This window comes from Chamaea fasciata, unplaced genomic scaffold (assembly GCF_029207755.1).
Source record: "Chamaea fasciata isolate MVZ Bird 193981 ecotype frontalis unplaced genomic scaffold, bChaFas1.0.hap1 SCAF_11, whole genome shotgun sequence".
NCBI classification, from domain to species: Eukaryota; Metazoa; Chordata; class Aves; order Passeriformes; family Sylviidae; genus Chamaea; species Chamaea fasciata.
Genome location: NW_027094096.1, coordinates 25,968,688 through 25,991,844, shown reverse-complemented (window position 1 = coordinate 25,991,844; position 23,157 = coordinate 25,968,688). Strand labels below are relative to the sequence as shown.

The window sequence follows — 23,157 nt, the reverse complement described above, 5'->3', positions numbered from 1 at the left end:
TTCATCACAGGCCAGGGATTCCCACAGAAATCCCCCCAGAGTTCTGTCACTGGAAAGCCGCACCAAATAAACCAACAGCTTCATTCAAATAAACTGTGCAACTCCCATGACGTCAGAACCGTAAGTTAGTTCGCACCCAGAGCAGTAATATCAGCACCTTTGCTATCTGGAGTTCTGTGCAAGATGAAAACCGGCACCTTAATGTGAAAGTTTAAGATGCAAAAAATACTATTTAGTAACAGTTTGCCTCTACCATTCACATCTGCTGAACTTCAAAGCCACAAGAGCTTTGACACAAAATTTCACTTTTTCTACTCCTATCTTCCATGTATCTTCTACTGAGATGACCTTTTCAAGCTTCAGTAAAACCATAAAACAAAAAAAAATCAAGCCAAACAAAACTTAGAAATAAATCAAAAATGAACCTGATTCTAATGCAGCTCACCACAAACTGTAACATCAATTAAATCCCTCTAATATTAATGAAATACAACAGAAAAAATGAGAAAAAGAAACTTCTGTTTGCATCCTCATGTAGAGGTCTGTGCAAGAGGAAAGTTCAGATTTAACCGTTCAGCACAGCACACTAAAGCAACCTTGCACCTACGAAGGGGGTTGTTCTGAAAGAAAATCCTTACAATCAAACACGCATTGAACTTTACTGATCCTAATATTTTAAGACATGGGAATCGTGAATTTTTTTACATTATCAGCTGAGGCTTACACACAGTTATTTCAAATAAAGTCAGTATTTTAGAATTCAGAACATAAGTTCCAAACACATCTAATTTTATCTCTCATAATTAAAGGGCCATAGAAGAGAAGTTACTAAGCACGCTAATGACATTAATGATATTTTAATACAGTCATGATAATTACAGGAGTCTTACATGCAAAACCAATGGACTATTAAGCTTCCCTGTTTCAGTATGTAATACTGAAATCAGATTTCTTTCTTAAATTAATCATCCCAGACTCACCTGTAAAGAAAAAAAACATTATCTGCCTACAGGAACATGAAAAATACTCCTTTGCAGACATACATACCCTCTTCAGTAAAGTCATCCGCGTTTATGGGAGCTGTCAATGGTTTCTTCTTCACTCGGGCCCCAGTTTTCCTTCCAAAGCAGCCAGACAGTAACTTCATTCCATTAGTTTTCCATTAGAGGAGGAATGAAAGGGCACCACATGAAGCCTGATCCACATTTCCCATCTTTCACGTGAGGGTTAAACCTACATTTTGGGTGGTGCAAGGAGAAACCAACAGCCTCAGGAGTACACTGATACCCACTGTCCTCTGTACGTCACACAAATGTTAAAACTGCTTCACTACTGTTGGTTTGTGTGTTTGTATTTTTGTTTCTTTTTAAACAAGCATTATTACCAGATCATTGTCACGGGCACGCGCACATTAAATAATTACCAACTCCTATTTTCAAGGAGGTAACAGTATGTTAAGACAGCTTTGTAACACTGGTTCTAATTTCTTCAGCCAAGCCTAATAATGCCCTATTTTTAATAAGCATATCTGATAATATTTGACAGAGTAAAACAATGCGGCAACATCCCCTTCTTGCACACACACATGTAGAGATTGACAGAACACACCCCTCACCAGCCTGGGGCCCTGAACCACAGAGACATTTCAAGCCAAGCTGCAGATACACCTTTTCTGACAAGCCAGAATTGTTTGTAGTAGGATCCCTGCTGCAGGTACGTGCACATAAAATATTGTGACCAGAATGGCAAGGGGGGATGTATTGTAACCCCCTGCACACCAGACCATTTCTTCTCCAAGGAAAATACCGGCAAGATTAGAAGGCACAAGAAAATGGCTCAACACTTTTTAAAAAAGATCAAATTATAATAAATCCTTAAAAATAGTAAGAAACTACAAAACACAATCAGTTTTCTGAAGGAATTTTTATGTTCAGATTGAACTGTAGGCTCCAAGACTTCAGGGGCCCTTATGTAAATGCAGATCTATTCTTGCAAGTTACAGTTCTCATAACTGCCCAACGTGTCAGACACCAATAACCTGATTCCAGATTTTCAAGTGTGTGTAAATGGAGAACAATGGAGACTGTAACTCAATAGGATTTCTCAAAAATAAAAATAAAAAATCTATGTCAGACTTGGAAAGCATCGATTTGCTCAAAAATTCAAGCATTCTTTTCACTATGAACCCTGTACCAAGGTCCTTGAAACAACAGACAAAGAACTGCAACTTCTCAATTGGAATTTCAGAAGTAAAAAGAGAAGCTCTGCAAAACCATCAGTACTGACCCTGTATGGAAGGCATTTACAAATTCTGAGAAAGGATTATAATAAAACAAATATTGCCTAGATTAACAGACATTCCAGATTATATAAAAAAAAAAAAATTCAAAACACTCAAGAATTACTTCCGTTGCTTCAAATCCTAGACCACCACTGTTATGACTCCATCAGGTGCATTCCTGTGGGCAAGGACAGAAAATCTCTCATCACAAGTGGCTTCAATGGCTTAGCAAACCTCAGCCTGCCATTTACTGAAGACCAAGAATGCAGCTCCACTTGACTGCTGTTTTAGCTCAGTGGTCATTTTGAACTTAGCACGTCAAACTCTAACACAGGCAGCCCAAAAAAGGTTCCCAGGGCCTTTCCCACAGCAGGAGAAAAGACCTGATTTCCATTCCACAGCGTTTACAGCATAAATTGATCCCCACACCACACGACACTGAAGATGATGCATCAAGGACAAATGTACACTAAGCAACTTGAGAGGGTTTTATGCTGTTACCTATTTTTCAGGTTAATGCGAGATCTTTACATTGGTACATTACTGTGTCTCAGGCCACCAGAGTCATACTGCAGTTTCTTTACCAGATTGCATTATATTTCTTCACAGTTCCTATCTACTTTCAAATTTAAGCAAACCCCAGGGAATGCAGCCGTTCCGTATTTTTGTTGATAGCTTTGCTGCTCTACCCCCATCACTCTCAAGAGAGCTTGTTAGGTGTAATACCTCTAAGAAAACGGTTTAAGCAACAGTTTGTTCCAAATCCTGAGAAAAGTAAAAATAATTTTAATTATGTTCTCATTTCCATGCCAGGCCATCTTCTTTACTATGACATCCAACTACATTCTGCACTGCAACAAATTTTGAGAAACAAATGAAAAAACATCCCTGCCTCCTGAAGCTAGGAAGGCGGTTTTATTTATCCAGCAGTAGGTATCTGAAATGCCTATCATAAAAATACTATAAAAAGAGTTGAACAGGTATTTCTTGGAGCAAAGAAAGGCGAGAGAAAAATCTGCAGTATAGCTTGAAGACAAGTCTTCACAGCTGCATTTGTCGAGCTTCAGCTGATTCTGAATATATCCATTCAGTATAGGGAAAACCAAATGAAAAACAACAGGAAAAAGAACAATGTCAGGCTGCTTCTGCTGGGTTGAAGGAACTAATATCACTATAAAAGTTATCAAACAAGGTGCTCTCACTTCTCATCGCAAATGTATTCCTACAAACATTGCAGAACCACCAAACTACTCAAAACTAAAATGCAAAGTGCCGCAATCCCCTGCCAGTTGCTGTGCCTCTGCCACAGGCTTCAGTTCTGCCCCAGCCTGTGCTTTGTTTCTACTCATGTCTCAGCACGTACCTGTGAGACACACTGCTCTGTGCACTAACAGGAAGACAACCAATGGATAAATGAAGACGTGAGCACAGACACAGAAGATTAAAAAAAAAATTTAGGAAGTCCAAAAAGGAATGGTGTTTACTGCTTTCACTGTGAAGGGGGAAAAAAATTACAGGACATTTTGGGTTTTTCACACATTTGTAAATGAGGGAATGTGGAGAAGTGTCAACTTACGCTTTAAAAGATAAGTTCTACAGCGATTCACCAACAAAACTGTCTTTCACATGAGGCGAATTGCGCTCATGAAATTGTATTTCCAAAACACAATCTATCATTTTCAGAATGACAGCCAACAGATAACTGTTGACTAAAATGGTGATAGTTCTACCTAGGATAAAGGACAGTTTTCCAAAAAAATTCATATTTCGTAAAAATAGCAGGTAATACTCAGTTTGTAGTAGGTATTACTTGGTGAACTCACAACAAATTCAAAAGGTCTGCAGTGACAAAGTCAGTGACTCCCAGGGCAGTTTTAGGACATCAGGCACAGGTGAACGTGGAGGAGCCGAGGTGAAAACAACAGGAATATGGAACCCTCAGAGAGAAGCTTCCCAAAAAGCTGGACCTGCCTACCTTCAAACCCCTCAATCCTGTCTCTAAACAATGCCCTGAAAGCTGAGGCTTGCCAGTTCCATGTACTCCAAGCCTCACTATTGGACAGTCTGCTTGTTGAAGCTGAAACCTCTGTTACTTTAATTACAATGTCATTTATTTCCTGTGCAGGTGTTTAGTCTGGGGAGGGGAGCTGGGATGATTTTTTTAATCAAAAATTGTTCCATTTCTTGGTTCTGGCTTCAGCTTTTTGTGAGAATAAAACCACTGCAAAACATTTATCTCTGTGGAAATGAGCTCTCTTCCCGAACACACTGAGATGCCTTGGAGCACCAAAAGTGCTCATCCGAGGATGGTGAAACATTTTGCTTTGAGCAGTTCTGTATCCGTGCATATAAACTGAATCTCCAGCAGGTGAGATTCATGATGTTGCTGAAATCCATCAGAGCCTTGTCATCCACATCACCAGGACAGGGATGGTTTATTCATAGGGGGAGAGCCATATTTCTAAGAAAATATATAAAAAAAACCAACCCCTTACAATTGAAAATTTGTTACATAAAGGAGTCTCTTAAGTAAACGGCTGGAACAGTTCGATTTCCTGATTGCTGATCAGTATTGCTGATCACATTTAAATGTCACTCCAGCCTAGCATTTGTGCTTGATCCTGCCTCCATTAAAACAAATGTCAGAACTCCCAAGAAGATTATCTCCTTCAGAGGCCTTAAGGCTATATGAAACACTCTTTTTGAACTCAGATGTGCTATAATTAGAACAGCACAGTCCTAAAGAATTACTAAGTATCCTGAGAATACCACAAGGATGCTAAATATTGCACCTCTGCCCTGAACTATAGCAGGGTGTGAAGCATCTATTTCAGCTTCCATATTTTCTTTTATTTTTCAAGAGTCACGTGAGAAATAATGATCTATACCTTCACTGAAAATTTGGCTTTGCACACTGGATATTTAGCAACCAAGAAATAGTGATTACCCTCCCTTGCTTGAAAATAAAGGCTCCCTTCATGTGTCATACAAGAGTCATTAGTTCTAATTTGCACATATGGAACCACTCATGCTTTTCTTGGTGCCAAGGCATGCAGCCTCTGCAAAATCACAGAATTATTGACCTGAGTGAAGCAGTCAAGGCAGGGCTTAAATTCAATGCTTCCCTTATTAGACTTCTGAATTTTTGCTACACATTCCCAAAGCCACTGCCATAGCAAACTGGACCTCAACGTCTCGTTTCTTCAAGAAAAGGGCTTTATTTTGGGATATAGCAGCAAGGGCCACTTCCAGCACTGCACCTGAAAACATAAGTACAGGAAAGATTAATGCGGAGTACAGACTGAAACACAGCAGAAACACACCAGTCTGGCGGGCTGGAAAGAAACTCTCAATTGCAACACACTTCACAGCACAATCAGCAAGATGTTCTACAGGGGAATAATAAAAAGATGGTTAAAAAATGTCCTCCTGGGTTTTTGGTAGCAGGGCACACAGGATCTTTTCTGATCAAACCCACTGAGTATTTCCAGTCTTGCCCCGTCTGAGCAGTGCACGGCCAGTGTCCCTCTCCTTCCAGCCAACACAAGCCTCTGTTACCAACTCATGCTTAGAGCATTGGTCAGTTAACAAATAAAAATAAAAACCCAAGAAAAGCCCAAACAATTTGTAACACTGTCTCACTATAAAAACCCAGCTCTCCACCCACTGCTGGGAAAAAGAAAACTGCTCAAAATTCTCAGCCTTTAAATTTACAGCGTACAGCCATCATCGGTTTAGTTACCACCAGCTGCAGAAACTCAATTCTTTGAAACAAGAGATTCTTCTTGTGTTGGCACAGACCTTCTAATAGTCGTCAGTCCTCACAGAGGACAAATATTTCACATGCAGTTTTCTTTAAGGCAAAGTACACAGCATTCCATGTCGATTTTTAATTTTAAGATAAATACTTTCACTTCCAGTTTGCTGGAAGCAAAAATCACTAGAAGTATGAGCCTTTTACAAGTTCTGTAAAATAAACATGCTACTCCAGAAAAACTGTCCTTTGTTTTACAGATGATTTTATATTGCAGTGGCATTTCCATGGCCAGTCATGCACTAGTGCAGTCAGAAAAGATGAATTCATCCCTCTAAGGAATTAATGCAATATTGAAGGATCGTGTTATGGTCTTCTAATTACTTTATGGCACCCTACAGAGAGAATCAACGTTGAACAGCAACACATTTCTGTTGATGAAAACATTGCTCCACTTATGTATCATTTTAGTACAGCATGTCAGGCTGTCACAATCTACCTCCTGCGTGCAAGTCGAGCTTTTACAAATGTTAAAAATCTTAATTATTGTACTTAATTCAAGAACGTTAAGCCAAAATCTTCCCCCAAACAGTAGAAAATAAGGGAATGCCCCTACCAACAGATGGTGGGGTATTGAAAACTGTATTTGTTTCCTTTATATGAAGACATTACGCAAAACCATCGCTCTACTGGAGACCACTGTTACTGCTGACAAGTTTGCATAACCTGTTTCTAGAACAACAGAAGACACATAAGAATTGTAATGAGCACCCATAAATTATAGCTACAATTCTGAAAAATGCCCAAGAACATATTTAACAATAGAGCCAATTCTATTAACAAAATGGCAATTCATTGATGTTCCTTACAGTAATTCCAATCTATATGCAGGCATATGAACATAGAAACCAATTCTGAATCGGATTTCCAACACTTTTGTTCTAGGAAATGTAAAAAAAAAAAAACAAACCCAAAAAAACCAAACCACCACACCAACCCCAGCTGTAATTATCATTATTTGTTGCTTAATCAAATACTACAATTTCATCGAGAAAGCTCAAAATGCATTAGGCCCTGCTAATGTTTTTCTGTGCTGAAAATACTCCCAAGATGCTCTTGCTAAAATAATGACCCCAGGATATGTGGTCAGAGGAACTTCCCTGCCCCCAAATAGACTATGCAGAGATGATCACACGACGTGTATTTCACGTCACGTTTTGACCAAAAACTCAGGCTTCCAGGGTTCAGCAGGAGAGCTTTCCCCTCTGCCTTTGCTCTGCTGAGCTGGCAGCAATTGAAACATTTCACCACTGAGCTGCTCCACGGCATGTTCCTGTTCGGTCCCAGTGGTCTTCTGATGGCGTATCTCAGACCATCGTTAACATGCTACAACTAGAGGCAATCATGAGAGAATGATCAATTAGGCACATGATCAGCAATTTTCCTTGCCCTGTCCAACCCCCTCAAATGAAGTGGTTCAGGCTTGACCATTGTTCCGCAATGAAAAGGAGTAGAACATATTTAACCTCATTATTCCTGTTGGAATAGCAAATTACCTAAAACCAACTCATTCAGCCTCGGCAATGAGGAGCTGCAAATTGTTTGTTAGCATTGTCTTCTCCACATGTCCTCTCTGCCCGAGTTCTATTGCATCACCTGCAATTTATAAAGCAACAACACAAAACACTTCGGAGGACCCCAGATGGATAGGAAGTGTTTCGTAATAGCTAAAAGGGGGCAGCAGCACAGAGCAGAGCCTCAGGAACAAAGAGGTGAGGAACGATTTATTGCATGAGTGACCTCTCTAAAGTCAATGGGATAAAATGGAATTTAATTTAAGAAATAACATGGGACAAAACAGAGGAGGTGCAAAAAACTGGACTGATTTCAGCTAGGAAAGACCTTCCGGATTTTTTAAGAAGATCTTCTAAAAGTGAAATTGTAATAACTTCATTGACAAACTCCTCCAAACCTTATCTTTCCCTATTTAACCAGGTTATCATCCTTAATTCCCCCAGCCTCTTCATCAATCATTTTTTCTTCATATTCAGAAAAGCTGTCCTATTCCACAAAAAGTCGTGTATTTGGGCACTGGGAAGGGTCTGTGATTCATCCTGTTGAGATGAGACCAGCACCTCCACGATTTAGAAATACAGCAGCTTAGTAAAGTCAAAGTTAAAAAGGAAGAGGGACATCTGGGTACAAAAACAGGGTTAAAGAATATTCTGAGTCCAGGAACTGAACTCTCAGCATGCACAGCAAAGTCTAATTACTGGGGGGGCGTTGGGGAATGGGACAGCCACCATCAGCTGAAATTAAATTTTAACAGATTTAACAACGTCACTTGCAGTTTAAGAACAGAAGCTGGTGCAGAAAGATCCAGCTCTCAGTGCAGCTCCCTATTCCCCTCCTCCTGGCTGAAAGTAAGCTTACAGGAAACCTGTATTAGCAGCCCAGGACTGCCCTACGTTCACTTCCATGAAGGGTTCTCATTGGAACAAAAGCTCTTCCTAGGCTCATTCCCAACCTCCAAGTTCCTCAGTGAACTGAATAAGCTGTGGCGGTGTTCACATGTTTCTCCTTTATTTTATTAATCTTTTTTTTTTTCTTTTTTTTTGCTATTTGCTGAGTGGAGATCTTAGACAATCTCCCACTGAAGTTATTTTCTAACTCATGGCAATGCTGCCAGCCTTGACATTTCATCCACTGCTTATAGGGACACCCAGCACTGGAGAGCAATCTCATGATGCAGAGTAATATATGGAATTAATTCCCATACATGCCAACAGCTGGGGCACAGATATTTGCATCTGCACAACCATGGATCAGAGTATGCTCAGCTCTTAGAAGCTGGGACACGTCAACGTCAGCAACATGATCAGATGTGGCTGAGTGAAAATTTGGTGAGTGAAAGTCTACGCTTGTGCAGATCTGCCAAGTCATATTTAAACATTCTTGTTCCAAGGCGTTTTGGGAGGGTTCCGGATTGGCCTTTGCAGCACTGCTTTACTCCTAAGTGCATGCCTCATTTAGATGTGAAATGCTACAGATTTCCATTTAGATTTACCTCAAAACAATTTACTAAGTCAAACGGGAGGGTGGAGTTTGGGGAATGAATAAAGCTGATAATGATGAGTTCTTTATTTTCCTCCTAGTTTTCCTTCCTTCCTTCCTTCCTTCCATCTCTGTTTACAGTAATATTCATTAATTAATCACACAAATATAACAGCCTTGAACTGTCTGATTCATTCCTTGAGACAGTGTCATCATCTTCCACACTGTCAGAGCTAATTTTCTGTCCTTCTAGATTCATATCTTAGATATTTCATTTATTCATTTATTTTTTTACAAATAGAAGAACAGCAAGGTTGGGCAGCCCACTGCTGAAAATACAGTTTTAGAGACTGGCCTAGAGAGCTTTCTCACAAACTCTGTACTACCATGTAAACAAAACTGTCCAAAGTACAAATTAAGGGTGTTCTTTGCAAGTTCCAGTTAACAAGTTTTGATTTCTAGTGAAAAGAAGAAAAAAAAAAAGTCTGAACTTTCAGAAAATTCAACAGTTATTTCAAGTATTCATTTAAATTTTTCTTTTAGAATAAATTCAACACATTTCATTCTAATTAAGCAAAATGTGTATCAGAGCAGCAAAAACTAGGTATGAAATATGCTGCAATAAAAATGCTTAAACAGCTGACAAATATGTATACACCAATACAAGCAGATCTCTGCAGTGCCAAAATAGAGCTCATCAAGCCACATTAGAACCCCAGGTGAAAGAGGAGAAGAAGCAAAACCTGCACACAGGGCAGGTGACACCAGAAATTGCTCTTGTTTTCCTTACAGAATCCAATTTTTCCCCATCTTCTGGAGTTTCCAGAGTACAAAAGTGACAGCAAAGTGATTTTCTTCAGTTGTCTTGCTTTTAAAAATCTCATAATAGCAATAGTGATAAAATGCAGCATTTTTTTAAATATATGCTATGAAAAATCATGCAGTGAAAGAGGGATTTTTGGCTGTTTGCCAGATTGCAAAATATGCGTGAACTGCTGTTAAAGAATCCCTTCAGGAATACGAAACCATCACAAACCGATTCTTCCTATACGGTCTGAGGGGTTTTGTTGAAGTTAGTGGAAAGTGGTGATCTCTTGTCCTATTACTATTTGCAGGTTACACTTCCTGGACATCACAGAAAATGCAGCAAGGACCAAAATTACTCTTGAATGTAGCACTAGGTCTGTCTTCAGGAATCTTCAATTCCTACTCAAAGGATCACAGGTATTTGCTGGATGTTAGTGGAGCTTCTTTCACAGCAATTTTAGTAAAACACTATTTTTGATTGCAATCTCAAAAACTGAAGCTCAAGGAAAAAACAACTAAACCAGTTTTGTTAGATGTAATTGTAGTTTAGATACTTGATATCCAAACCATCTCAACGGTTTCTTATAATGACATTTCAAGAGATAGCCAATCTTATGGTAACGCTTTTGCATTAAAAGGGGTAGACTGACATTGCACATCAAGTTCACTTATCCAGACAGGAACCTTCCGATCTCGTCACAAGCAGGAAAATGCACTATAACCATTTAACACACAGTGAAGGAGTGAGAAATTATAAATATGGAAGAAAAGAACACTATCAACCTTAGAAGTACATATTCTTTAGAAACAAATAGAACCACAATTCGTATTTTATGTGGCTACTACCATGGCACACAACACTTTGCAAAGTGATTACCGTAATGTGCAAGTACTTCTATAGGAGAAACTACAAAAGAAATCTGGTTTTTAGTGGTATTTTCAAGCATGGATTGTATTAGGCAGCTTCTATACGCACTCATAAGGTAATTGGTAAGAACTTCTAGCATTTCACCCCTTATAGGCACCGAAAAGTCAATGTTATTTAACTGTTGCACAAATGTTAATAAAAAGTCATAGTCCAGGGAGCTTACCCCAGGTCAACAGAAGGAATCCAAGAACCAAAGTTATTTCCAAAGTCCAGACAAGAGATCTGAAAGAGAGAATAACAAAGGGTTTGTGACAAAGCTGACACGGAGTCCTCTGAAAGGAGCAAAATCAATTGTGACATTTTTCATTTATTTGTAAATGCCTCTTTGGCAGTATGCTCACTCCAAACGACAGCCGACTCTTATAGAATAGGGGAGGTGATGGCAAAATAGAGGAATCCTGACAGTTGCTTTAATGAGATTCTGAATTAGGATCACTCCACCACTTTCCCTCAACAAGGAGTGTGCCCTTCACTTTCAATCTTATATCCTCCGATTTGGAAAGCATTAATCCTATGAAAAACTCAACTCAGCCTCCTCTAATCACCATCATAGCTCTTCTTTCCACCTCCTTCACCATCTCACTGACATTTATGTACAGAGTCCAGTCACAATTTAAAATACATATAAGTAGCATACAGCAAATTAAACTTCAACCCGATAGTATTACTTTAATCAAAGTCTAGTTCCAGTGTGTGTGGTGAGGACAAGAATCTTGCAACAGACCTCAGCTGATATTAGGATTTCAAACTCAACAGAGCTTTCCTTCCAGCTCTAGGAATTATGCTGCTGGAGCTGTTCAATGCAGGATGGTCACGTTTTCTTTGTAACAAAAATAAATCGGGAAATCTGTAACATGACAGGGAACTTGCCTTGCAAATATCGAGAGAATAATCATTTTGGGAACAGAAGCAGACAAGGAACTTTAATAACTGTAACAACAAGGAAACATTTTACCACCTATTTCAGGAAAAGGCCACTGGCTTGAGGATCCAGTGCTTGAGTGCACTCATTCTGACATAACTCTTATCTGACATATTCCATCCTTATGTTTGCCAACAATAACACATTTTTTGTTGTTCAAACTCATTTTCTAGTGCTATATCACGCATCTTTCAATGAAACTAGATGACAGCACTGAATATATCGAGGTAGCCTCAGGCTGCACTGAAATTAGTATTTTATCCTCTGTTAACATCAGTAAATCATTTGTATTACAATGATAAGGTTATGTAAGGAAAACATAAACACACACACACAAAAAAAACCCAAAAACATACAGGCATTGCCACAAGAAGCCTGAATCCCAACTCTTTTGCATGCTCCAGCATCTTCTGAAAGATGAAGCTGGTGAAGGCACAAGAGAACAAGTCTTTTGAGGAGCAGCTGAAGGAGTTGAGGGTGTTCAGCCAGGAGAAAAAGAACCTCATCACTCTCCACAACCACCTGAAAGGACGCTGGGGCCAGGTGGGGTTGGTCTCCAAAGTAACAAGCAAAAGGACAAGAGGAAACTGCCAGAAGCTGTGCCAGGACCAGTTTTAGACTGGCTCTTAGGATAAATTTCTTCACGGAAAGGTGTGTCACACCCTGGCAGGGGTGCCCAGGGAAGCGGCCGAATCCCCGTGGCCACAGGTATTTACCAGATGTGGCACTGGGGGACACGGGCTGCTGGAGGACTGGGAAGTGCTGAGATAATGCTTGGACTCGATCTGATTCTAGGCAGACAGGCTTGATTTGGAAAAACTAAAACATCGGCAGCCACACTGATCAGAAATCAATTCCATCTCACCTCTGGATGAAAGCTGGTTAGTAAGTCACATTGGGAAGTTCGAAATTAATTACTCTGCACCACAATCTGCTGGACAATATACAACATCAACACTGAAAAAAGACAATTTCTTTCCTGAAAAAATAGATAGATGGCTGATCTTCATGAGTTACAGAGCAGTTTGCTCAACAGCCTTCAGAGAACCAGGGGAGTAATCCATGGCTCAGCAAAACTTCCCATTTTTCGTTGGATTAATTTGTTTAAAAAAACACCCAAAAGTTTTTGAGGGTATTGCGGAGGTTTCCATAAGAAACCTTTCTGCCACTTTCAATTTGAGGATGCAGACTAAAGGTGTAACTTTGAAACCAGTTACAAAATCTTTCCTGGTGTGCAAGATCTTTAGGAGTCTCAACTGATGGAATCAAGAACTGTGATCCACTTTCAGTATCAGCATTTTTTTCCTCTGAGATTCACTCCCTGCTGAAACTCTTTTAAATTAGCGTAACAAAGCCTAGCACAACATTAAATCACCTCCCAAACACATCAATCTCAGTTAACAAAGAAGAAAAAATAAGAGTACACTTCAAAACAAATCCTCTGGAAGTTTATTCTGATTGATATCAGATCTGTTAAGTTAAATAACCCCTCATATTTCATTGCTAGAAATAAACAGTTACTCCGAGTAACCTTTCCCACTTGGATGGGAAGCAGGAAAGGCCAGATTCTGGCCTCTGCTCTGGTAAGGGAGTACCAATGGAAAATAATGAAGTCAGCACGCATTTGGAAAAAAAATTACTATTTAGCTCCAAGGAAGGTTGCTTTGTAATTCAGACAGGTGATCTGGAGGCACAGCAGAGCAATAATGACTAACATCACATACTAGAGGGAGTATAAATTTTAATGATATCACTCATAAAACCCACATTTTAGAGGTTACAAAACAGAAACAAGCTTACAAAGAAAACACATAAATCATTCAAGGTGTCAGGTTCCTATTCCTTAGCTATTTTAAGAACTAACAGCCTGTCCATCACTAAATAAACTGGAATATGCTGTACTCATTTGTGCAGGACTGGAAAGGGAATGTACGCTGGAGTTCAGCAACCGTTCACCCCTACCGACTCTCTTCTTAACAACACAATAGCAGCAGCCATTTGTAACTTCACTGATTTATTCATCACTCGACAAAATGAAACAAAAACACTTGACCAAATTCACTTACATCTAGGCAAGATCACAACAACACATAATTAGCCCCGTAATTACATGGACTCCTAATGCAGACACACTAATGAACTTCACTGTTTGCTCACACACACTTCATTGTAGGCCCTTAAATATGGGGCTCTAACAGAGGATTAATGGGGCATTTCCATCAACAGACCAGACCACTTTCATCCCACGCAGATGAAAGAGGAACAGAAGCTTATATTATCATTTTTAATTACTGTAATTGGTCTGCAATTGCAACTGCATCTATTGTTGTCCCTATGCAAACACTATCAACAGTGAACAATCCAAATGGCTGATCGGGAAACGGTCACTCAGGGCCAATAAACCACTGCGACCAGTGAACTCTGACAGACCCATCATTCAAATCCACAAATCAACTGTGAGCTGGGTTTTACAGAAATGAGGAGTGGTTTGGCTCAGCGGTCATTCCTCTCAGTCACAGAGGCTGGCACCTCCGTTTCGCTGACAGGAACCTCCACAGCACAAGCTCCGTTCTGGGAGCAGCGCCCGAGGGCCCGGCTCACCCCAGAAACCTCCACTGCACAGGGCTTTCTGCGTTCCACCTCAGACACCACGCCTTCAGGATTTGGTTTCCAGGGCTCACGCTGTTTTTACACTACCTTTTTTTTTTTTTTTCTCAATATCATTTTATATGTAGGCTGTTAAATGGATAACCCAAAATTGATTTATTCGGGTTTTTTTCAGAAGCAGACACACATTGAAAGACACTTGAACGAGGTCGTTTTGCCTTGTTGCAAAGTCCAACGAGATTATCCGTAAAGGCCTTATCCAAAATCCTCCCATTCCGTCAAACAGAACGTTTCCGCTGGCTGGGTTTAATAGAGAATGCAGATTTGAGATCCAGTCTCAATCCAAATCGGAGTGCAGCAATCAACCACCCAGCTCCAGAACTCTCCCTGGCGACACTCAAACTGCAACCTCGCGTTGGAAATTTCTGCATCCAATTACCGCTTATCAGAGGCCAGCAATCTCCTGAACTTTAATGGTTAAAGACAACTCAGTGTTGGGTTTACAAAGGCAATAAACACCTTAATGCCTTCAGTGAGCTGTTTGCCTTACAACGTGTTTTTAGTCCTGGAACCTTTTCCTGTAGCTCTGGAGGAACTTTATTTAAGTAAACCGCTAACCTATTATTTTTCCAGTCTTTGTTTTCTCTAGGAAATGATTTAAGAAGAAAACCCTCGAACGGTGATCTCAGCATTCATACAGCAGTGAACTTCAGATACAGTAATTGCATAGCTGTGAGCTATGACGACTTTCCCATGGGGGAGAAATGACCTGGTAATTCAAGAATGACAAAGTCAAAAGTAAGGTAAGCTGGGGGAGGGAAAGGATTTCCCCCTAGGATGAGATAAATATAATTTCTCACAGCAGTGTATATGTCTCTTAAGCCTCAGGTGGTTTTAAGTTAATGAGATTAGTTCCAGCAGGCAGTGAAATCCCAGGATATAGGATTTATATTTCAGCAGTTTTCACTTCATCCAGCAAGCACGGTGGAGTCAATCTTTGTGTCATTTTGTTATTGTCCTGGTTTGGGTCTTGTTCTCAGGCTCAAGCCTGGCTAAAGCACCTCATAACTTTGACTTAAAAGCTTAAGCATCATGTAAAGAGTGTGTTTAAATGTTTAAAAGGGAGGAGAAAGGCACCAGGCTTAATCTCCAGAAAAGGATTTTTTTTTGTTTAACTTTTCAGATGTGCTTTTATTCAACGGAATTTGTTCTTGTACTTTTACTAAACCAAGGTCACATGCACTTTTATCCTGCACACACAAAAAGCCCCCAGAATGCACTTCTGTGAGAAACACTGCCTTTAAAATATTTGCACCCTAAGAAGACGGACATGAACAGGTCTGGATGACTGGGTAGTTCAGTGTTCTACCTGCTCAGTGATTGCCACCCAGCTCGGTAATAACCACAATGAGCTCCTACCCAGGGACCACTCACTGGATGTACAAGCTGCAGTTTCACTCCAGTCCCCAGATCTGCTCACACAAGAAAAACCTTCACTCCTTTATACCATTACAAGAGTTGTAAAGCAGAAGGCTTTTAGAAGATTTAAAAAACAGGGGAAAACAAAGGTCACACGATAACACTGGTTTCCACACTTGATTTCCACTAAGAATTCTTCCACAACCAGCCCAGTTTTGACTAACAATCACTGAATAAGAACAACTGCTAATTTAGCAATTTTTTCACACACTAGATACCATTTTTAGCTGTGAGTTTAAATTTAACCTTAACATCACCACTGAAAAGAAAATGCAGAAAAATCTAGTGTTGCCAACATGCTTTAGGAAGCTCTATCCCATCCAACAGAGGAATGACCTTTACTCCTCTCTTGTGAAAATGTGCAGACAACACATCAAGAAAATGCTCATATTAGTCCCAGGCTTCTTTCCAAGACAGTCTGATTAAACTTCATGTCCAGAAAGCACACAGAGGAATTATTTTTATTGGGGTAATTTAACCTCAAAATACAATATGAACTCTATTAAAAAGACTTTCTAGTCCCTTACAGGGGAAAGCTGTGTTGAGTTTAGTTCTAACTTACAAACCTGACTTTAACACAGACATCACTGCTCGAACTTTTTGGTCTGTTTTATTTATTTATGTCTACTCCCAGATCTGCCTTCCCATTCTGTGTCAAAGCACTACCACGTTAACTTTGCTCTTCATCCTGTCCATAGATGTCCTTCCTTCTTTAGGTTCTAGCACTTCATAACCAGGTGCTTTCAGTTACATACAGAAAGTTCAAGCATCTCTTTGCCAGAAGAAAAGCTCTGGAACCTGACATGTTGGATAAACACCTGAGCATCCAGTATCCACTACGTGGGCTGGCTCTATTGTGGAAAAATGCAGCTGCACAGAGATGCAGTATCACACACAACTGAGATAAAAATGCATTCGCCTGTAAGACACCCAAATGTTTGCTTACCTGCAAAGTAAATACACATTTGCTGTCAGGGTAAACCCAGTGAGTATTTCCACACGTGCACAGATCAAAGCATGCAGTTTTCAATTAAACATAACACGCGAATATGAATTCCAACCACATGAAAATGAACTACCAGGGTAATTACTCTGGAAGTACTGCAATTATGAGTGTCATCAGAATGCATTATGCTCTGTGCTGGCAAAAGAATCATTTTGTAATGGGTCAGAGAACTCCTTTCCACACACTTTAACAATCAGCGCAGCGCAAGCTTTAAAGGGGGTATCTATTTGAAATCTCTGCCATCATTTCATGGTCAGCCTCTGACAGAAACAGGCCCACCAGAAAAAAATACTTCCCAAAATGTGAAAGCAAGGTGCGCTACCTTAAAATGCTTTCAGAAGAAAACAAAACGCAGTGGTCTGCAGGCATTTACATTTCTTTACAGGTCAGGAAGGTCAATTAAAATGAACAATCTTCATTTCTTGCGCAATTACGAGTCAAGCTCATACATAAATACCTGCCACAGGAAAAAGACTTAAAAAGAAGTGTTCTTTAATAGATCTACAATATTCTAGAGGATTTTTGCAGGAAAGAAGTGGAACTTTATCATTCTATTTTAAATAGTTAATATGTGTTCAAGTGGCTCCAATCTACTCTGACTAGCTCTTTAAAAAGAAAGTGTCTAAATGCTTGCTTTAACCTTACCTTTCTCTTGGTCAGCTCCACTTCTGCTACGTGCAATTTCTTTGCTGAAAGAATCACTGCACAGAAGTTCCCTTACAGAGCCTATTATCAGCACCTGGCTCGAGACAGCCCCAAAGCATTAAGCTGAACACAAAAATGAAAGAGTCAGGCTCTAGCTCTTCACAAGAGCAAGGGGAAAAAGGGCCTGATTTTGAGAACAGCTTGCTGCACCCCTCTTAGCCGGCAAACAACTGCACTTTGACAACTGCATGTCACAAGCTTTGGATGCTCTCTCCTCCATCCAGAGGGACACGCATCCCTAGGGCTGGTTGTATGCAAGTAAGAACAAAGCTGTGCCCTGACATTTCATTCCCATGGAGCACATGCAGAACAGAGCACCTAAACCGGCACTGCTGCTGCAAATAAAGGGACAACTCGGCCAGCTCTGTCCCAGAAGGTGTGAAGAAAAACTCATGCCTAGCTGTGTGTATTTACCTGCTCTAGTCTCTGTTTCTTCTTCTTACCTGTTTGTTTCTCTCTAAATGTCTGCAACAATAAAAGAAAACTATTACCCTAGAAAATTGAGTGTTTTAGAGAAAAAGGGGAGGAATTTAATCTCCACTGTACTGCTCTAAAAATGGTGGAAAGGTCATGTGTACTTACAGAGATTACACACAGACACACTTCTGAGCAGAAACATAAAGTAGCCTTAATATAAGTGGGGAAATATCAGAGAGTTCAGTGAGGAAATTCCACTTTGAACATGAGCATAATCCAGGAACTGCAGCTCTGTCTGGCCTGGGATAGAGCACACCCTGTTAGAGTCTGGCAAAACTGAGTGATCTGAGTGATGCTAGAGAATGGCAATACTAACGCTTCTCAATTTTGCTTGCATTGCAAATATCCTAAGGCAAGACTACTTTTGAAGGAGAAAAAAAAAAAGGAAAAAAAGAAAAAAGAAAAAAGAAAAAGGCAAGGCAATAAAGCATCAAGTTTGAAGTCTTCCACTCCCTGAAATTTTGGCTCCTAAGTCAAGAGGTGCCGGGACACATCAGGAAAGAATCAGCTTCCTTCTGCTGCAGGAATGCAACAGATTAGCCTAATGCAGGGATGGAACCTTGCTTGGGAGAGGAGAGAGACGCTGGCATCAGCCTGACGTATATGAGAGCAGACAGGCTACAAAGTTTAAGGAAGTATGAAAACTTTATGAGACAGTTTTGTGATTAAAAAGGAGATAATGCAATGGACAGAAGTTGTCAAAAAAATATTTCATTTTGCTTTGCTTACCGAAACAAGTATTGATGGATCCATTCCCAGCTGCATTGCAGCAAGCATTAGATTAGGCCTATTGAGCTAACTCACTGTGATGCATCGCATGACAGCAAGAAAAATTAAACAGCTCAAGCTGCGATCTTGTCAGATCTCAGAAGGCTGGCAGGACATGAGTGATCTAATAGGGAACTTCCACGGAGAGCCAGGAAACACAGCTGGGAATTCAGCTCCTGTTTCTGCTGAGCATATGCTCAGCAAGCTTGCTTCTGGAGGCCGGGGCTTCTCCCAGGCTTCTGACCATGGAGATCATTAACAAACACCAGTGGCACCTTTTGCAAGTTAATCCTCTCCCAGCACAGAACAGCTCCAGCTTACACGGCTCACACAGACAGAACAAAACCAAATGCTTTTGGGGAGCCCTTGAGCAGAGCTGCTCAGGTAATTTTATTATTTTAATGACAGGTAAGACCTTTTTTTGGCTAAAAACCAGGGCAGTTAGGAAGATGGTGGTCCATCAATCTTCCAACAAGAAATGCCCTTCACTTTCCACGGCGGCCAGAAGCGCTACAGCCTTTTCTGCACTGCAACCACCACGTGGCTGATAAACAACTACCCACAGCCAAGATTTCTGAACCACCAGACCACAAAGTCTCCTAGAACTGCTGGGTACGCTCAGCCGATCAGGATTTTGCATATCCCTCATTAAAAGGACCACAGAACCACATGAAAACAACAGAGGGTTTCCCCTTGCACTGCAAGCCCAGGGCAGGAGTTTCCACACGCCAATGATACATTCCAGCTGCCGAAGACTGGTCTAATTTAAAGAAGTGACAGTACCAAGGTTTACCCTGCAATATTAAGATGACTGTGCAGGTTGTACTGGAGGAAATGAAATGCTGCTACAGTTCACTAATGGTTTTCACACCGTAGACTCCAGTGACTGTGCCTTGGTCATTTCACAGGAGACAGCTAACATAAAGTTTTGTGTACTTGCTTGCAATAGGTTCACAAAACTTAAACCTCAAAAATAGGCCACATAATCTCTTTCACACTATTATATAAAAATTATCACATGAACATTAGCAAGAGTCCTCCAGAACAAACAAAATTAGAAACAAAATTCTAATTTTTCCTGTTTTCAGCTCTTTCACCAACCTCACTCCACTGTGAGTTTTCATGAGTGACTTCATCACGGTTACGGAGAACAGCATAAATGTCCCATTTCATCAGAGCGGAAAAAATTTCTGTGCCCAGTCTTAAGCAAACAAGCAGGGAACATGACTTACTTTTGATACGAAGAGATTGATAACTTTGAGTTTTAAAACTGTACCTGGTGTTTCCCTGATCTTCACTTCCCATAAGAAAGGTAGAAAACCCTCATCTGCAAATTGCTAAAAATAATCAGCCGCAAGATGTGACCTTGGATAAAGCAATGTTAAATTGGCCAGCAAATTTTTTGGAGGCATCACTGTTATTAACTTGCAATTTTTTCATTTCAGTCTGCCAGTGATGCTTGGCAGGTTATAATTTTTCATTTTCTCACTTGGCTGATGCTCACTCAAGTAGAGATTATGGAGATAGTGGCGGAGAATTTTTACAAAGATTTTTCCCCTTTCATTCAATCATGTCAGCATTCAAACACAAATTGTCTCTGCGAGGTGGGTTACCTCTGTAACAGGATTACTGACAAAGATCCTGTCAGGATTCCAATGGCAGGAACAGTTCTCCCCTCATTCGGAGCTCACGGGCTCTCCGGCGCATTAATGGACAGCTGGGCAACTGCTACCTGTTCAGTGCATCCCCATCAGGAATGATGTGGCCCAGCTACACTTCTGTTTTAATAGTTAATAGACAATAAAAGTTCAAAATCTTACTGAATTAGTATTTTCCCTGGAGGTCACTGCTCTTTCAATTTCATTTTTTTTTAAAAACCACTGATCCTTTGAGTATTCCCCACTCATGACTACGTTTCTTTGCCTCCACATCACCTTCCCACTCTCTCATCATTTCCTTGCCACTGATTTAATGTATAAAAACTGTAATGAACAGCTCCTCCCAGTGATCATCCAGGAACAACACTTCCTATTTCTTAAGTGTGTGTGGAGTTTTTCTCTTTTTCACTCCAAATATCATCTGTTCACAAGCGAAATGTCCAGAATACAAATATCTGACTGAACACAAAATAAACAGATCCAAAACCATCAATTAAGTTGTTCTGCCTTTGCTGGCGAACCAAATGCATCCTCCTGCCAAAAGATCCATTTCGTGACAATCCTCTGACTAAAAATACCTGTCCCCCCAGCAACTCTGATCAAGGAGCTGTACATGACACGCTGGGAATATCTGCAGCGCTTCCCTCATTATCAGAAAAGATTTTCCTAGTACTGCTCTCCCAGTCAGAGTTAGTGCGAGGAGGTAACGGCGAGGGGAAGCCGAAGAACAGATTAAAGGCTGCACACCAGAACCATCAGTCACCACACAGGGCACCAGCACCCATCAGAGACCACAGCTCAAACAAAGCTGGAGACACTGCAAGGTTTTTACTGCTGGATACAGCCCAAAAGGTATTAAAACAGTCTGACAAAACATGCCATTGCCTTACTAATTATCCATTTTTAGCATTCCTACTCAAGCCATGCATATTCAGTGTGGAAGAAGCAATCACTGACCTGAGTGCACAGAGAAATAAGCTCACATTTATTTATTTATCTTGCCTTTCTCTTTAATTGTATTTTCAAGTATTTATTACCCTAGCAACTGTGTGAAGAATGAAATACATGGCAAGACTGCCACTGAAAATAAGCTTCACCATTCAGTCAAGTAGATTAAGATTTTGGCTGATAACTAGAGTGGCATAGTAAGGTTTCTAAAGTCATATGACTGTACAAAACTATTAACTCAGATCTAATCCACTGCTTTTTAGTGCATTTTCTGAAACATCTTCAGAAAAACAGAGCAACATCACCCATTTTTTATAGGCAGGAAACTGAAAGCACAGGAGAGAAAAGCAGCATATTGGCCAAGGCCATACAGGGGGAAAAGTGTGGCTGTATTTTAATAGTGACCAAGTCCCACTTGTGTTCAGATATTCATATTCTAGACATTTTCCTTGTGAACAGAAAACAAGTAAAAATTAACAATGAAAACAGCAAAAAAACCAATTAAAAAACAAACCCTAAATACAGTTCTTCAAGTGAGACAATTTCCCTTCAGCTCATGGCTACGTTTCCAGCAGTCACACAGTCCAGAGAACAGCAGATAATGCTCAGGAGCTCCCCAAGAGCCTATTCCCAGCTTTGACAGAGCTCCTAGTTTTGTGATTCCTGGCTTACAACCCATGGAAAGTCGCTTTTAACATCTGCTGCTCCATTAACACATCCAGCAACACCATGAAATCAGCGGAGAGCACAGGGAACTCCATCCTCAGGGCATCCAGCAGCCTCCTGGGAAGCTGAAGCAGGTAAGGAATCTGGCTGCACAGCATCCATCCTGCTTCACCACATGGAGATGCAATGCCAGTCTCACCATACGGAGTCTACAGAGCTGTACAGCTTCCACTCAGATAAAATTCTGATCCTAATGAAATATTTTTTCTCAATTAACTTGGAACTAGGTTGTAGAATATATATTTCAGTAATATATAAATATGCTATCGTAAGGTACTTTTTAAGCAGGGTTATTTGGGGTTTTACATTTTTTCATTCACCTCTCACACTGGACTTGTTCCATAAGCTGATTAACAGTAATTTGGCTCTGTTAGTGACCACTCGTGCCTGTCAAAGCATGTCATGTGATGGAGGGACAACACAAAACAAAAAAGGACACAACTGAGTTGTATTAGTCAAGGCTGAACTTCTCAACACAATATTGCAAAATGCTCAAGTCCTTCCATGCATTTCTTTCCACCAAATTAACTCTCTTAAAGAAGCAGCAAATTTGCATCAAGTCTGACCTCAGGTCCACTGAAGTCCAACAGCTGACACGTCTGGAACAGACATGAATTACAGATGTGAGCAGCTACAGCTCTCCAACCACCTCTGCTAGTTAAAAGGAAACAGAATTTGATGTAGTACTAGGAGCTGAATTTTAGAATAAAACAGCCTTGAATCTTTATGCACCTGCCTAAAGCTAATAAACTCATGCATAGATCAGGAAAAATCAAATTCAAATAAACTATTCATGAATCTTTGTTACTTATACATAAAGAATCCAATAAAGAAAGCTACTCTGGAAGCAAAGAATGCAATATAAATGTGTTCCAGCTTCCTTTGCTGGATGTTTTTTTAACCACATCCCCACACCCCTGCTTTGCCCTGTGGCAACGCGTTTCAATAACTCAGACTTTTCTTAGATCCTCATTATTGTACAACAATCTATTCTGCATACGATATTCTATCTGTGCAACACGACAACAAAGAACCCA

At 40.3% G+C, this 23,157-nt stretch overlaps 1 protein-coding gene across 1 annotated transcript in view; it reads right to left on the bottom strand.

Annotated features, from left to right (window-relative positions):
- The window catches only part of NAALADL2 (N-acetylated alpha-linked acidic dipeptidase like 2), a 438,547-nt gene that overhangs the window by 387,442 nt on the left and 27,948 nt on the right, over positions 1 to 23,157 (bottom strand). Inside the window, exon 2 of the mRNA XM_066193760.1 lies at positions 10,988 to 11,046. The gene's annotated coding sequence lies outside the window, so the exon portion shown is untranslated. The remainder of the gene's footprint in view (positions 1 to 10,987; positions 11,047 to 23,157) is intronic.